At 33.6% G+C, this 18,063-nt stretch overlaps 1 long non-coding RNA gene across 1 annotated transcript; it reads left to right on the forward strand.

Annotated features, from left to right (window-relative positions):
• Nucleotides 1–11,482: 11,482 nt before the first annotated feature.
• On the forward strand, nucleotides 11,483–13,214 carry LOC120090279 (uncharacterized). The gene is made up of 4 exons (XR_016524659.1): nucleotides 11,483–11,965; nucleotides 12,054–12,124; nucleotides 12,230–12,279; nucleotides 12,366–13,214. It is a non-coding gene; the product is annotated as an uncharacterized LOC120090279 (long non-coding RNA).
• Nucleotides 13,215–18,063: the final 4,849 nt, after the last annotated feature.

Raw genomic sequence — 18,063 nt, forward strand, 5'->3', positions numbered from 1 at the left:
GTCAAAAAATGTAAATTTAAAAATTTTTTACTTCTTGCATAGGGATCGAGAATGATGGAATCTAATTTTAGTTCACACACCAAACAAAGAAAAAAAAAAAAAAATTCATCACCAAAAGTTAAGGGGCTATTATTTTATGGTAATTTTTTTTCCCCTAAAAAAAAGGCAAAGCATAAAAATGCAATCCTATAGTCTATTGTTTAAAAAACCAAGGGATTTCTAAGAGGAAAATGAAAACTATACTTTGCATTCCTAAGATTTGATGTAGATTACATGTAGGTCAACTTTATAATTTAGTCTCGAAAGTTTGGGATAATCTCTTTTTGGTCTTTAGGGGTTCATATTGTTTTGTCCTTTTATTAATTTTTTTTTATGGCTAATTGGAAAATTTTTTAAATTATTTTTAAGCTCACATAGTTAAAATATAATAATTTTCACCACTACATATTTGACCTTTATTTACATCTAAAAAAAACATCAATTATAAAAAAAGTTTGACGTCAGCAAATGTAATGCTGATGTTTTATAGCTATCAAAAAATCATCAATTATACTCTCTATGAACACTTTTTAGTTGTCTACTTTGGTAATGTTAATGGTTTTTTTATCCGTCAGTTGTTTCACAAATCGTCAATTATACATTATTTGTTGATATTTTTTCACTGTCAACTTAGGGTAATGGTGCCATTTTTTATCCATCAATTTTACACATTTTGTTGACACTTTTTAACCGCCAATAATAAGATATTGGTTGATACTTATTAGCCATCAATATATTATTTGACGTTTTTTAACCATCAACTATCATTGAAACTAGCACCAACGAAGGTATTAAAGTTGAACATGTATGTTATTTTTAATTCATAATTTATTTTAAAGTAAAAATGAAAGCTATATTGACAGTTATGACGTCTCGTTTGAAATTGCGTTTGTGAGAATATAGAACGATTGTGGGAGACTTCTAACTGTTAGGTCGTCTGGTAAATCTGATTATTTATTAATGATTTAAATTCTATTTTGGTTCTTGAATTTTGAACTTTCTTCTATGTTGGTCCCTAAACTTTCTAAAATAACCATTTTAGTTCCTTAACTTTTAAAAAGTGTTTGTTTTCGTCTCTGTTATCAAGATTTTGTTAACTCTTTGATGAAATTGCATCTAGCATATGTTGAGTAAAATGAAAGTGAAGTAAAATGCCAAAAACCAACGTGCCAAAATATGAATGGCCAAAATCTTGAATGTAAAATGACTGTTGAGTTCTATAGAAAATCGTTTTACCACCTAATTCAAAATTGAAACTCTATTTTTTTTAGCATTACTAACTTATTTGGCAACCTAGTAATGTAAACATAAAAGTTATCTCATTATTTTGTTTAAGAGTTAACAAAATTTTAATAGCAGTGACTAAAGTAAGCACTTTTAAAAGTTCAAGAACCAGAATAGATGTTTTTAAAAGTTTAAAGATCAAAATAGAACAAACTTCAAAGTTAAGGGACCAAAGTAGGATTTAAACCTTTATTAATTTATCTAAAATTACTTTTCAAATTGTTCTTATTTTCAAAATCACCCTCACATTAGCTTTTGAATTCAGCTTCCCTAAAAATTTGTATCCTCTCACTAATCTTTTAAAAAATTACAAATATAATATTCTTCCTTTCAGATCTATTTGCTTTTCAACTTTTATGTTTAAATCCTATTTTGGTCCCTTAACTTTAAATCTTATTCTATTTTGGTTCCTAAACTTTTAAAAATGTTTATTATAGTCACAGAACTTTTAAAAAGTACTTAGTTTGGTTCCTATTATTAAGATTATGTTAACTCTTAAAAAAAAATGATGAGATGACTTTGTATTTTTAGATGCTTATGTTGTCAAATAGGTTAGCCATGCTAAAAAATCTAGGGTTCCAATTTTAAATTAGGTGGTAAAGCGATTTTCTATAGAAGAACTCAAAAGTCATTTGGCGTTCAAGATTTTGGTCCTTCAATATTTTGGAGCATTCATTGTTGCCATTTTATTTCACTTTCATTTTGCTCAACACATGCTAGGTGCAATTTCATCAAAGAGTTAATAAAATCTTAATAATAGAGGCAGAAGTAAATATTTTTTTAAAATTCATGGACTAATACGGTCATTTTTTAAAGTTTAGGGATCAAAATAAAACAAGATTCAAAGTTCAAGAATCAAAATAAGATCTAAACCCAATTCTTATTAACAATTTTTTTGTTAAACTTTTGTCAAATAATTTAGATTGAAATAAAGCTTATTTTCAATTTAAATTACATAAAATTTTAAAAGTTTGATATAAAATATCAATATATAATTGAAATAATGTCTTCTTAAGTCATTATATCTAAATCATAATAATTTTAACAAACATCTTAATATGTTTTTTCAAGTTTAAAATTAAATTTATCAAACACTATTTTAACTTCATGTCATCGCTAACTTTTCTCAAAAATACTGCTACCAGTAATTATTTTGAAAACTACAAGAATCCCAATCTAAGCCTAAGTCTAGTTTCTATTGTTAACTAGGTTTCAAACTATTAAATTAGTCATCAAATTTTGAGTTTCGAGATTTATATTTTTAGCTTCGAAGTTTTCAGTTTAAAATTGTAAATCTTGAATTCTAGGGACCCAAATTCAAACAAAACTCAAATCTTTAAAATAAAATTGTAATATTTCGAAATCTAAAGACTAAATTGAAATCAAATCTAAAACTTAGAAATTAAGAATGTAACATTCTAAAATTTATAGACCAGGTAGAAACTAAATTCATGGATCAAAAACTTATCTTTTCCTTATTATTGTTATTATTTTGAATCTTTTGAATGTTGCAAGTAAAAATGAGTGTTTTCTTAGAAAAATCATTGAATCTCTTGAGCAGTCAACTTTGAATCTCATCTCAAAAAGAAAGAGAAAAAAAAAAGTTGGCACCAAAGAAATGGACATGTTGGATTCAATTCATTTAGATCAAAATGGTTAATTTTTCAAATCCACTATTTTCACTCTTATAAGTCAACACAAAAGAAGAAACATGTCATGTTAATATTCTGTTAGTCAAAACCATGTCGCTCTTACTGTAACACATGTTTTAATTTAATTTATCTTTTTGCTCAAAATCAAAGAATGTATATATGTATATATATTAGCAAAAATATTGCTATAGAAATTTTTGGTTCAGTGGTTAAATCTTGACTTTTCAATAAAGTGGAAACCATGTTACTAATCATTGTCAAGTTTGACTTTGACAACTGTTATATGCAATTTTTTTACGATTAAATTATACGTTTGGTCTTTGAAATTTTAATTTTTAGATTAAATAGGTCATTGACATTAAAATTTAAATTTATATAATCCACAAATATATAGGACACAAAATTGAAATTTTATTGATTTATTGATCATACAAAATACAAATTTATTACTTCTTTTAATTAAAAATATTGAAAATGTTCAGAAACCGGTTAGATACAAAATTAAAAATATGGACTTATTTGATATTTTAAAGTTTATAGAGCTAATTAGATGTCATATTTAAGAACATATTACATATTTTTCTAAAATTTTAGAGATCTATTAGTCATCAATATAAAAGTTCAAGAACTAAATTTGTTAACGCTTTGCATTTCTACATTGCACAACGAATAAAAATGCTTTAAGGATTTTTGAGAAATGGTTTTTCCTAACATTGCATTTGAACCATTTTTTCAAGAATTTTTGTTTTCTATTTCAATTTCACCATTATAGTGTGGGGAAAACCTTCCACTTCTACTGCAAGAATAAGCAGAAAATAACAGAGAAATTAAAAGAAAGCAATAAAATTAGAAATACAAGAATTTACGTGAAAAACTCTCAACTTGGAGAAAAACCACAACCTATCAAAAAGAAATCCACTGTGTGAAAATTTATTACAATCACGTAAAACAATTCTCTCCCTTGATCCCAATTACAAGAAGAGCACTCTCTCAAAACTTTTGACTACTCACACCTTTTTTCTCACTCTTAAACTAGAGAATGCAAAAAGAATTTAATTAGAGTTAAACACTAAGCTTAAAGTGTCTCTAACTGAGACAAATGAAAAACTAAAAGCATGGACTCTTTTTATAGGTTTGGAGATCATGACTTTCCTAAACCTCTTTAATGTAGGACAAGCTCATAACTTTCTTAAACCTTTTCAATGTAGGACAAGCCCATGACTTTCCTAAATCTTCTTGATGTGGAATAACTGAACTTCTAATATTTTGCCAAAAATTCAACAAACTCTACCTTGGCAAGATATTTGAAGAATCCACAGCTTTTGCAACATCCATTGTCTTCACTGACAATCATAATTCTCATCTCATAGAATTATAACCAACTTCATTATAAAAAGTAGACCACTTGGAATACCACCTCTCAAGATTCTTCTTTTTCGTCACACGATAATAACCATGCTGATATTTATGGTGCAACTTCCACCTACTTGGCTTATCTGGAAGTCCTTCAGCCATCGACACAACTTCCACCACACACTTTGCATATCCGCCAAGTCAATGTCTGTGTGTAAACTGTGGAACCATTAACATCATTTTCTCTATCATGGTAAAGCAGACATATCATGAGGATGAATATTGCCTTGCTTCAAAGGAAGAGATTGTCATCTTCCTGATGACGGAGACAACATTAACATCCAAATCAGAGCTTTTTGACGAACCTGCTTTGTCAGGACAATCCTTTTTCATGTGTCCAGATTGTCCACATTCCCAGCAAACCTTTTCATGCACAAACTCTTTCTTCTTCTTCCATTTGTTGGCTACTAGTACCGAATCCTCTTGTGAAGTACGTCATTCACTATTCAATATTCTTTCCTCAGACAAAAGTTTACTACCAACCTCAGCAAACACTAAAGTTTCCTTCTCATACATCAAGATTGGTTTCACGTGTTCATAAAAAGGAGGAAGTGACCAAATGAGTTGGAGTGCCTTATATTCTCATCTTTTATTTTCACTCTTAACATCTCTAGCTTAGGAACAATGCCATTGAAAATAACCAGATGATCTGATATTTTTGTACCTTTTACCATTCACAACGTGTGAAACTGCTCCTTCAGTAAAAGATAATTGAACAAACATTGAATATGACAGTCCTGAGCAACCAATTTGAGATGCTTTTTGCCTGATACATTGATTCAAGCTTCTCCCAAAGTTCTTTAGCTGTTGAAATTCTATGCGCATTTGTAAGAACATTCTTAGACAAATTTAGCCTGATTGCATTGCAACTCTCAAATCCATCTCCTCCCAATCTTCATCACTTATGCCGGATGTCTTAGAACCTTTACTGGAACAACCACTTGACTCTCTTGGACCACCATCACCGCTTAACTCTTTAGAAGATACCACTATCTGGTCTTCCCTTCAAGGCCTTGTGTAACCCAACTTGTATCAACACATCCTTGTCGTGCACTTGCCACAAGCCGATGTTGATCATTCCATCAAATTTCTCTATGTCAAACTTTACTAAACTCATAAAGCTTGACATATTTGCTTCTTTTCCTAGCAAAAGAAGAAAGTGAACAATTCACGCTATTCTCAAACACCGCAGCCTGTTTCAAGAATTCCTTTATGATGTGGAAGTTCAGACAATGCTGCCAGCTTGGCACATGACTTTTATCTTTTTTATGTGGGACAACTGCACTTATAATATTTTGCAAAAACCCCAACAAACTTTTCCTTCTATGGTAAGATATTGTCCACTTTGGGCGTAAACTCTTATAACTTTGCTTTTGTTTCACCTCAAAAGGCCTCATACCAATGAGGATAACTGTAATCACTTATATACTTATGATTCTCTCCCTATCTAATGAATGTGAGACTTTGATTGCATTCCCAACATGTAGTAGGTAAGAAATTAAGTCCATTATTTATTTATTTTTTTGAATCAACTGATAGAATATATAAAATAGATTTTGATATAAAAAAACAAATATTGCTGGTTGAATATTGTTATGAAAGACATACAACATAGTATCGAATGTATTTTACATTTTTAAATTGCATTTGCAATAATATACTTCAATTAACTTCTATGATGTGGCGCTAAAGTATGTGTTATGATTTGAGTCGCACATTTTCTTAATCAACCAATGAATTGAGAGAACTATTTAGAATTAAACTTGTAATGAATACTTTGATCAATTTGAAATGCATGGAAGATGAAATGTGATGAGTTTAAATTGATGGGCTTTTTACTTGGAAGGCCAGCCCATTGGATTTTTGTTATTATTATTATTTGAAAGAAAATTAGCAAGGGTAGTTGTAGCTGCATAGGAGGAGAGCTAACAACATGGATTGTCAAATTTAAATATCTCTTTTGATACTATTTAATTTGTCACAATCTTATTCTGATAAGGACCAATCATATCTTCTTATATAAACTTAATAGGAAATAAAGTGAATACAAATAATAGATAATCAAGAACAAGATACAAACAATTTTAGTATGAAAAAGATAAATCACTCATTTAAAGGAACATCACTCAATACAATCTAATTGTATACAATTTCAAAAAGAAATCTTTACCATTGAGAATGAGACTCATGTAGCGAACACGCTATCAAAGAATTAACTCAACCAGACCATCCATCAATCTTGAAACTTTTTTTTTTTTTTTTGACAATATGTAGAATGGAGAATCGAATATCTGACTTTAAGGTAGATAATATAAACACTATGTCAGTTAAGCTAAATGGTACCCATTCTCATAACAAGTCGGAGTCCTAAAGAAAACAGTGCCATATTTTACAAAGAATCGATAGGTCAAGGTCTTCATATGCACTAAAATAAATAAGAGGCTTTTATCTTTGGAAAGCCTTAAAAAGTATTTCTAAGAAAAGAAAGTTAGCCAAATAAAGAAAAGGGATTTCCACCAAGTGACCCTTTTATTTTTTTTTCCTTCTTTTGCTTGTTATGTTTTTCAAGTATTACAATACAATGTTTGCACTATCCCTAACTTTTGAGGTAAATTTTAATTTAATTATCTTTAATTATTTGGGGCGTATGTTGAATCTTTAAGGCCCAATTATTTTACTTTGAAAAGATTGAGTTTAATTTAAGTAATTTTTAATTCAATTAGTGGAATGAAATTTATTTGAAGAAGATTTGGAAAGACTTATTTAATAAAAGATTTGATCTTTTTAAATATAAAAAAATATTTAAAAATATTTACAATTTATAGTAAAAAGTTCCAAAAATGTGTACTTTTAGAACTTGTAAATATTTTTTGGATTTTTCTATTTAAAATAATTTCTTTAAAAGATTTTGGAGGTTTAAATTGAATATGGACTTTGAAAAGTAAAAAAGGAGATTGGTGGGATAGAAAAGAAATTAAGAAAAAAAATATAAAGATATATGTGTATTTGTAGTTTGTTTGTGAGGAAAACAATTTTCCAAGCGACGGAGATGTACTTAGTTCCAAAGATTGTTTTTTTTTTAGAAAAAAACATTATTCATTAATTAAACCTAATCTCTGATAATGAAGTTTTGTACATATTTTGTATTGATGCGGTGATTTATCATGTGATGAAAGGGGGTGTGGATGTAATGATTATGCAAGTTTTCCTAACAAAGCCCAAGTATAAGCCTTCTTAGGGTCCTGTAAGTCAGGGTCGAACGTAGGGATTACTTGGACAGATATGCGACAAACTCTATCTCTGATCTTATTGCTATTTTAAGTTTAAGAAGTTGGATGGTGATTGACTTTGATTTCTTAAGGCGATGGAATTAAATGAAAAGCAATAGAGAGTGGTGTTGTAACAAATATGCAATAAAGGGTTGAGAAGAGGTTTTGCTAACATTTCTTAAGATATTCTATAAGTCATGCGATCATGCTATACACAAATATTAAGCACTACATTTCTCAATGCATATGGACACATTTCCTATGTCTAGGATACATGCGATATATAGGGAATGCAACAGATAGAACTTATTTCTAAATCTCCTCTACTCTTGCTTATGAGATCTAATCTGACTCTTTCAAGCCTAGATTCTATGTCTTTAGACTACTCTTTCAAGTACTCAAAGTGATGAATGAAGCATACATAAGACAAGAAGACCGCATGCAGTGCATAGCTTAAGTCATGCTAACTAAGTATTTCTCAACCCATTCACAAATTTAGCTACACATGTATGGCGTGAAAAGAATGAACATAGATTGAAATGTAATTTTCATTCTTGCAAATAAAATGCTTAAGTACAAAATAATAGATGATGTAAGTGTTAAGCCAGGTAAGCAGTGTCTTGCTTCCTCTGACGTTTACACGGCTTTTAGCACTCCAATTCTTTTCTAATTTATAACTCTTGCTCTCACAAGGGTTAGGTGTGGGTTGGTGTCTCTCTTCCGTGTTGTTTCGGCAGTCTCTCGACTTCTCCGAAAAATTAATTCCGTTGGTTTGGTAGCATTGAATGGTATTTATAGACTTCCAGAAATAGTTCTTCATCTCATTAATGATTGCGTGGATGGACAGCATTAATTTCCATACCCTGTTGCGTCGTCTAATATTCACCGAAGGTTCAATGAATTTGCGACGGTATGGTCTTCAACGGCCGCCAACTAAATTTCTGATTTGACTGCAATCGGCTTCACATCCCCTCACGTTTTATCACATTAGGTCATCACCTTTATGTAAGGTCATCGCACGTTCGTCTTTGAAGTACCATTGGACCGCCAACTCAGGAGATCACTCTATCGCCTTGTTCCTGCACAGAAATACACGATTAACTCAGTTTAATTGCTTTTATGCGATGAGAGTTAGCGATCATGATATTGCTTTTAATTTGATGCATTCAGTCATAATATTGTCTATTTACTATCACCTTATCTCATTGTTTTACTAATTTGAGCTTTAATAACTTTTATTTCTATAAATTATCATGTATCTTTTGTATTTAAAGCCTAATACACATTCTAATCAATAGTGTATATACAAATAATCAAATAAAATAAGATAAAATCAATATTTTAATAAAAAGGTTGAAAGTTAATATACACACATGTTGTGGTTTTTTTGTATAAAGTTTCGAAATAAAAAAAAAACAAGTGAACAAACCAACGCTTACTATAATGTCTACAAAATATATATATATATCATCCGCAAAGGAATGAAAAAGTCAATGATCCTTATTCTTGTGCTCTCAACAATGATCGGTTTAATCCTGTACATAAGCAACACTATCATAACGTAGACAATTTTTTCTCTTTTTCAAATCCAAATAAAGTCATGACAACAAATATTAAAAAAATCACAAATATAATAATCACAAAACAACAACCATCACAACTTGAACTTAATTATGAAACCACATCCCCTTTCAACCATAAGTCATAGTTTCACCCCCACCCCCATCAAATACTAAAAGAACTTACCTAAATCTATGAGTGAAAATCTAATGAAGAAGTTCACATCAATATCTAAAAAGTAATATTCTAGTGTTCAAATGATTCAATAGGATAAAAATCACAAAATATGTTCTAAATCAAATTGCACAATAGAATTAGAATAACCAAACTTTAATCACATAGAAAGAGACTCAAAATTAAACTAATCACATGTTTGAGATAATCACATTTTAGTTACACAAACCACACTTCAAAATAAGCACACAATGGATTCAAAATCACAATTCAATCAATCAATAAGCTTCGAAACAAACTTCAATCATATAAATAGTCTTCAAATAACATTTTAATCACACAAATATTATACAATACACAAAATACACTCAAAATAAACACATGAAAGTTGGCTTGCTATTCCGTATATAAAAAGCACACAAAAAAGATATCTTGATAATAACACCCACCCGAAACCTACGTACACAATTTCTTCCCATACACAAAATAAATTCAAAATAAATGTATTCTACTCACACACAATAAGCTCTAAAAAAAATTGTTCACAAAAACAAAAAGTGAACACACAATGAATCACACTTTAGTCAAACAATGAGTCTCAAAAGCAAAATTCCACCACATAAATACCATCCATGCCACACTTTAATAAACATATATTCTCAAAATCAATTAATCTTCTAATGTTGAATACGGAGTAGGCACAATCGTAGATTATTAATGACTTCCAAATCACACAAAACTTCCGATCTACACTTTGAACACACAAAGCAGCCTCTAAAATTCACTTTAAACTCATACAATTTAAAACCATTCTCCAAATCACAATTTAAATACATAAAAAAACTCAAATATCCTATGATAACATCCCAAATCTCTCACTTACAAAGTATTGACAAAAAATTAAAAAGCAAGAATATTAAAAGAAACATCGTAAAAATCTACATATGTTCAAGGAGGTTAGTTAAGAAGAAAGTCAACCTCCAAACAAAATCTCTGAACAGAAAAAAAATATATATATATATATTTGAATGAGTAATCATAAAGTCCAACTATGAAGACAATATCAAAATCAACCACACACTAAATCATACTTTAATAATATAATGAGTCACAAAAACCAAAATTTAACCACATAAACAGAATCCAAACCACATCTTAATATACAAATATTCTCCAAATCAACAATCTACACATAAACAAGAATCTACACTTATCAAAAAAATGGCCTCCTAGTCACAATTTCTAGAATACATTCTAAGATGCGAAAGACTTGGTTAAACTAAAAAAAGGTGAACCATATAGCCAACTTCAGGCTTGGGCTCATCGGCCTAAAGGAAAAGAAAATGGTGAAAATAGAGCCACTTAAAAAGAACAACTAAAAATTAAGAAAATAGAAGTTGAAGTACGTATTGAGGAGATAAAAGCCACAGAGAAACCACACCCACATAAAGCCCTCAATTTTTTTCAACATCCATTTGACAGGAAGAAGAATATCCAAAGGAAAAAGAAATGGATAAGGAAATAAATTAACAATCAAATAAAATATGAAACCCAAATACAAACAAGTCCTAAAATCATAATTTGGGGGAAGCTAAGAGAGATTAGCAAGAAAAAAATGTAGTGTCTGACTGTATTATTTCTTACTGCCTTGAGTGAGGTTTAAGAAGAAGCTGATGTTGTTGATGAAGGTAAAGTCGGTCCTTCATCTACACATCTTCGAAGGAACTTGTGTAGCTTCTTCTCAGTTTCAGACGAAGGGCGGACTCCTTTACTTCAGACGAACTACGGACACTAATGGATAAAATGTGAAACCCTCGAGTGAATAGAATAGAGTGGGTAAAGAAATCTTGCGACTAAACTCTATTTCGTCGCAACTTGCAATGAAAGAGAATTTCATGGCAGTCCTTGTGACAAAACTGCCGCTAATTAATTGCGCCTGCGACTAAAGTGCAATTTTTCGTCACATCAAGTGACATATTTCTTTGTCATTGTAAAAATTGTTTGTCGCACAACAATACCGACAATTTGGATTAGTCGTCGCAAGTTTGCAACTTATCATTATTGTATGGTTAGAGACGAAGATTGTATTTTGTCACTAAAGATACAATGATATTGAAATAGTCTCTAATAATTCGTGGTTAAAGGCCAGATTTCTCATAGTGGATTTTAATATATATAGAGGCTACCTTGGGAAGTGTGCCACTAAAGGAAAAAAAAGAGAGGGTCTTCTTCTCCTTACACTTTCAGCTGTGCGAAGCATCACCCTGGTTTTTTTTCTTCACTCCCCATGGAAATACCCCTTTATCAACGAAAAATAGACGCACGACGCTCATCCCGCCAGTTTCCGCTGTACTCTACCCGTCGTAGGTCATTCGCCGCAGTCTACAGGTGGTCCGTCAGATGCCCACCGCTCATTCACGCCCGAGCATAGCAGTTAGCCCCGCAAGCCACGCTACAAGTTCGTACGTCCGTCCGCACACCTTGTCCAGCCGCCACCGCTCTCCCGGCCCTATTCGCCACCATCGTGGGTTGTCACTGCCAACACTAGAGGTCGCTGGAATCTTGAGATTTTGGGTAAGATTGTGGTTTTTGAGGATTTCCTAAGTGTTTTGATTGCTCATTCAATTTTGGATATGATTTGTTGTTACCCGTTATGTTTCAGTTTTTCAATCGAAGTTTTGATGTATCAAGGATCATTGTTTAGCAACACAAGGACCCGATTGATGACTTTTTGTGAGTCTCGATTCTTGTTCTTTAAGGATTTTGGTTTATCAATGGATAGTGGGCCTAACTTTTGGTTAAATCTTGATTGTGGATGATTAATTTGGGTTTTCAAAGAGGTTTGAAGTTGCCATCCAACATTATTAAAAGCATTTTGACGTGTTTTGGTAAGTGTGTTAAGCCTTGGAACTCTTGATTTAAATATGGTATGTTGGAATTTGAGGATCTAACTATTATTATTGAATTTGCTTAGATTGGAACTTTTGTTTGGGAGTTTGGAAGTGAATTCAAATTTAACCACACTTTGGATAAAAGGGGCTTTAGATTATTATTTTGCTTAGGCTTAAATCTAAGGTAAGTGATTTACTATCGGTTCCCCCTCAAACCCCAAGTAGATATTAAGACTGTAAGTACACTGAAAGTATGTCTCCATTATGATGGAATGTTCTACCATGATTGACTGATAGATGACTGTTGAGATTGTTCTGAAAACTCATGAGATATGTTACTATGGTTATTATATTATGTTATGGCTTGATATGAACTTGGACGATGTATGTTGCATAGACTGATAGTGGTTGTTAGCATTCCTATCAGACTGTGTTCATCTCCTGGTATGTTTTAGCATCCTTATGGGATTTCCACCTATGATTATGTTATTGTGTTTGTTTGAAATCACTTCCTATGAAAGCATACCTTTAGGTTTACCCCTTATACCTACGGCTACACCTATGCCTATGTTCGGGATGTACACCTTTGTCTTGATAGGAAGGCTATATGTACACCTAGTGGGCCTAATGGTAGGTCACTTACTGGATATTCTTATACTCACTCTTTTCTCTATATTTTTTTAGGTAAAGAAAATGATAGAATGGCGAATGACAAGAAGAATTCGTGACCAGGCCTTGAGAATTGACAGCGTTTCTGCTTATGTTTTTCTTATATTTGCAAGTTTTAGCTTTGTAATTGAATCTTTAAATTCTTTGAATATTTCATTCGTTTTTTTATTTAATTTGTTTTTATTTAAAGTTAGAGGTATTTTGAATAGAGATTTTATTTTTTTTATAGGTCTATAATAATAAATTTTTTCATTATCTTGAATTTAGTCATATCTTTTGAAAATGTTGTTTTGAGGATTATGCATGCATATAGTAACGGTCCGATTTCCTTTCTAGAAAGTCGAGTCGTTATAGTTGGTATCAGAGTCCATGTTTTTAGGTTATGTAAACTGACTTATTATGTAAGTCCAAGTTGTCCCATTGACCATTAACGGGTTCCTCATCATCGCCAGATATGTTCTTTAACCAAAAAAAAAAAAAAAAAAGTCCTTAGGATTATATGCATGGAGTATTGCTTGAATTGCAGTGTAATGCTATGTTTTTGTTGGTAGAGAATTTGACATGAGCTGACTGTATGTGAACGTTAGGTTATGGCACCACTCAAGGTAAAGAAAAAGGTTAGACAAGGAGTTTGGAACCCACAAGTTCAGGACCTGTAAGTTCGAGATCCGCAAGTTCATGACCCTTCTACATCAAGAGCGCATGAGGTTGGAGCGAGTAGAGGTCAGGATGTTCCGATAGCTCTGATCCTACCTGGTGCTCAAGTTGACAGGATGTAATGGTGAAGCGAATTGGGAGAGCTGTTACTTCATATTTGTTGGGGAGGACATAGGAACTAGTCCCCAGCATAGTGGCATGGTAGGTAGCTCTAACTAATTGGACTCAACAAACCCAAACACAACAAGTACCACCCCCGCAAGTCCAGTCAACACAGGTGCAGGCTCATAATCAGAACTTACAGGACTTGTGTCTGGAAGAAAAGCATTTGTGAGATTTTAGAAAGTAAAACCCTCCTACATTCAATGGGCCACTGAAGGACCCAACCGGAATTCGTTGATAACTTCATACGAATTTACAATGGAAAAACTTCTATTCGTTGTAAGATCACTGAAGGAAGGGTTGGTCATAAATTTGGAGAGTTTGTTTCGAGACTGAAACAAAGACTTTCAAGAACAAATATTGGACCGAAAAAAAAAGGGGAGTTATGGTTGTCCACTGTAGAGACAATTTTCCAATATATGAAATGCCCTGAAGATCAGAAACTTCAATGTGTCATCTTCTTAATCATTAAGAATGCACGACATTGGTGATGCTCGACAGAATGAATGATAGAAACTAATGGTGGACAAGCAACTTAGGACCAATTCAAGGAACGGTTCTATGAGAAGTATTTGTCCGCTACTGTGAGGTACAACAAGTACATGGAGTATGTGAATTTGAAGCAGAGAATTATGACCATGGAGGAATTTGATAAGCTTTCTTGCTTTGCCCCTGACTTAGTGCCTGCAGAGGCGAAGAAGGTCGAATGATTTGTAAACAGACTAAGAGATGGAATGCATGGCATAGTGCAAGCTTTTGAGCTGACTACCTATGCATTAGCATTCCGTGCAGTAGCTTTAGTAGGTCGCCCATCAAATGAGGCATTCTTGAAATCATTAGCAGGGGAATCCAACTCGGGCCAGAAAAGGAGCTAGATTTTAAAGCTCCTAAGCTGTCACAGGAGAGTCGGAATTTAGATAGGCCACCACGAAATTTTAAGCAGTAGGCTTCTGAGTCCAAATGGGTCTAGAGGGATAGGCCTACATGAACATCCTGTGGAAAACACCACTAAGGGCATTGTTTGATTGACACAGGGACATGTTTTAGATGCAAGCAAGTGGACTATACAGTTGATCAATTCCCTAGTGTTCAAATTGGAGGTGGTCAACCTTCAAGTATGCCTCATGAAAATTCAAATAAACAGAAATAGCAGGGTCGAGTTTATATTATAACTCGGCCGCAGACTGATAAGTCAGGCACGATGGTGACAGGTATGCTCCCAATCTTGGGACACTATGCCTTGGTGTTATTTATTTCTGGCTCGTCTCATTCATTTATATCATCAGTGTTTGTGAAGCATGCTACACTAAAACTGGAGCTTTTAAACTATATTTTACCAATTTCTACTTCGCCCGGAGAAATTATGTTAGCAAATGAAAAGATAAAAGCATGTCATATTGAAATAGTGAACCATGTAATAGATGTGACTTTAATAGTGTTGGACATGCGAGATTTTTTTGTGATAATAGACATGGATTGGTTAGCTGCCAACCATGCTAGTATTGACTGTTCCCGCAAGAAGGTGATTTTAGAGGGGTCAGGACTATGGTCTTGCCCAGGGTAATTTTTACTATGAAACCCAGTAAGTTGTTTAAATAAGGTACCTGAAGTATCGTGGTCAGTGTTGTCACACCCCGCCCCAGACCACCTTCTTAGCCTAGAGAAAGGCGTGACTGCAGCAGTTACCAACCCTTGGGCTGACACTTACTGCCTAATAACTTTTGCGGAATAACTCTGATACCAATTATAATTCATATGCAACGGGACGTCTTTAGGCCCACAATTTATTAACTTAGAAACTTAATATGTTTAGAGTATTTACAACATTAGATTTACAAGTCCCAAAACCCACAAACCCTAGTCCCTATATGAACAATAGTAATATGTGTACAATATTAACCATAACCAACTAGCAAACGGTTACAAGTCTTTTAGTCCTTTAGTGGCAGAGCAGATACTGAGCTATCTTCAGAGGATTTGACCGCTACCTGGGGGGGAATAAAAACATTTGAAAACAGGGTGAGCTTACGCCCAGTGAGTGACCGAGAAAACATAGTAAATTCTCATGCATAATTTCAGAAAATAGTTTTATCTGAAATATAAACTTTTGCAGCATAAATATTTTCCAAGCGTAAATTATATAAAACTGTTTTAAACATAAAACAGTAAAATCATTTCTCAAATCAAAGTATTGTATAACTGGTAGAATAATCTCAACACCAACTACTAGTCCAGAGAGAACCCTTTTGCTCAATCTCTGACTTTATTCACCTGTGGCCACACTAAGTACCTTCACACATTAGGTACTACTGCTCAGATACCTTCTCCTTGTACTTCAAATCGAGCTACTAGGATACCTTCTCCAACATACTTCGGTATCCTGTTGGCTTGGTACCTTCTCAAACGTACTTCTGTACCAATAGATACCTTCTCATTGTACTTCAGTATCTAGTTGGGTGGATGCCTTCTCCTTGTACTTCGGCATCGCATTTTACCAAAACTATTTATAAACAACTTTTCTCTTTAAAGCATGTACAGTATAACACATATGCAACATGGCTTTAAAGATGGTAATGCATGATGGATAAAATCAATACATAAAGCTGAAAGCAATCTCTTTTCTCTTGTTACCACGCCATTATAGAATGAGACGAGCTTCTTGCATTCCATAATGGGAAGAACCTCTTCGTCTATTTTCTTCGGGGGATAGCAACAATCTGCGAAGCCAGAGCTCTCTCTGGCACTGATGTAGATGGTGACTAAGCGATCTGCCCCTTCTTCAACAAGCCGGTGGTGTAGGCGAGGTTTGGGGGTTGACCTGCGGGTTTCCCAAGCCCCTGAGCTCATCAATGAAAATATGATCACGAATTGAAAGTTGGGAACACGTTGATCTTCTTCATTGATGTGGCCTCAAAAATCAGTGTGCTACCAGAATTCACTTGCTTATCGTAGAGGCTGCCAGTCTGAGAATGGGCTGAATATGAAAATCGAATCTCTTGGAAGAAAAGAAAGCCGGGACATATGTAAATAGTTTCTCAACAATATGCATGCATTCAAATCACAATTCAAACTTGCTTGGAAACCACTTTAGAAAACTAGTAGGCATGAGAATTATTTTCGTAAACATGCTTTCTGTAAAACGTTTGTAATCAAAACAACTTAAAAACGTTTTAGTTTGAAAACATTTTAGCCACTCACCTCGAACTCTTAGGAATTTTTCACTCTAGTAGCTCCTCGGGTCCCTTTTTCACCCCTGGAATCCAGATTCAACTTACAACTTAGATTACTCATAGTTCCAAACTCTATTTGGAAATACTTCCTTCTACAAACTTAATTCTAAAATGTCTTAGAAATCTTATCCTAAACTTTCAGCTCCGAATTCCTCGTGGTTTGGCCGGAATCTCAAAATCTTCAAGATTGGCCCAGACAGATCCGACAGTCTGACCCTTCTGCCTTCTTTTTAACCTCCAGCCCAGTTCTTTAAGCCTTTTCCTCTGGTAGCCCTACTCTGAAAACTAGACTTCCAGAGCTTTCAGATGGCTTTGGAATCACTCCAAATGCACGAGTAGATTGGAAGATTTCCTCATCCAAAGTTGACACATTCCTCTAAACCCTCACTGCCCTCTACTTTTTCTACGAAATTTATGATTTTTGTGTGATTTGAAAATGAAATCCCAACTCCCTATTTATAGGCGTTCAAATTGCTCGTGGGATTGACAGCACCTACTTGGCTGCATGGCCAAATGTTTAATCCTCCCTTTATCAACATAAGCTAACTTCACCTTGGTTCAATGTGTTCTTCCCAAATGCATCAAACACAGTTTCTTAGAGTTTAAGAATTTCTCTTAATCGGACACCTAAATTTTAATTGACGTTTTCCCTTACGTCTTCAAGTTTTGTTTGTATTCAAATTCGGGTTTTTAAATGCATAATCCACCCCAACGCGTCCAAATACATCGCCCAGAAGCTTTCTCGGTCGCTCAATGCATAGGCGAGGCGTGGGCGTGACGTTCGAATCGGACAAAGCAAGGCTAAACGCATAGGCGCTCTCGCTCTTTCCGCTTTCGGCAGTGTCGCTCTCTTCACTTTCGGCAGTGTCGCTCTCTCCCACTTTCTCGCTCGTCTCGCTCTCTCCACTCTCGCTTTCTTCAGCAATCTCACTAGTCTTGCTCTCTCCAATCTCGCTCTCTCCAACTTTCTCTTTTTCTCTCCACTCTCGCTCTCTCCAGCTTTCTCGCTGGTCTTGACAAGGGTTTCATATGTCCGAGTGTGTCACCATGGGGTGCGCCAGCA

Source organism: Benincasa hispida, chromosome 11 (assembly GCF_027475165.1).
Source record: "Benincasa hispida cultivar pf3 chromosome 11, pf3_genome.v1.1, whole genome shotgun sequence".
Taxonomy (NCBI): Eukaryota; Viridiplantae; Streptophyta; class Magnoliopsida; order Cucurbitales; family Cucurbitaceae; genus Benincasa; species Benincasa hispida.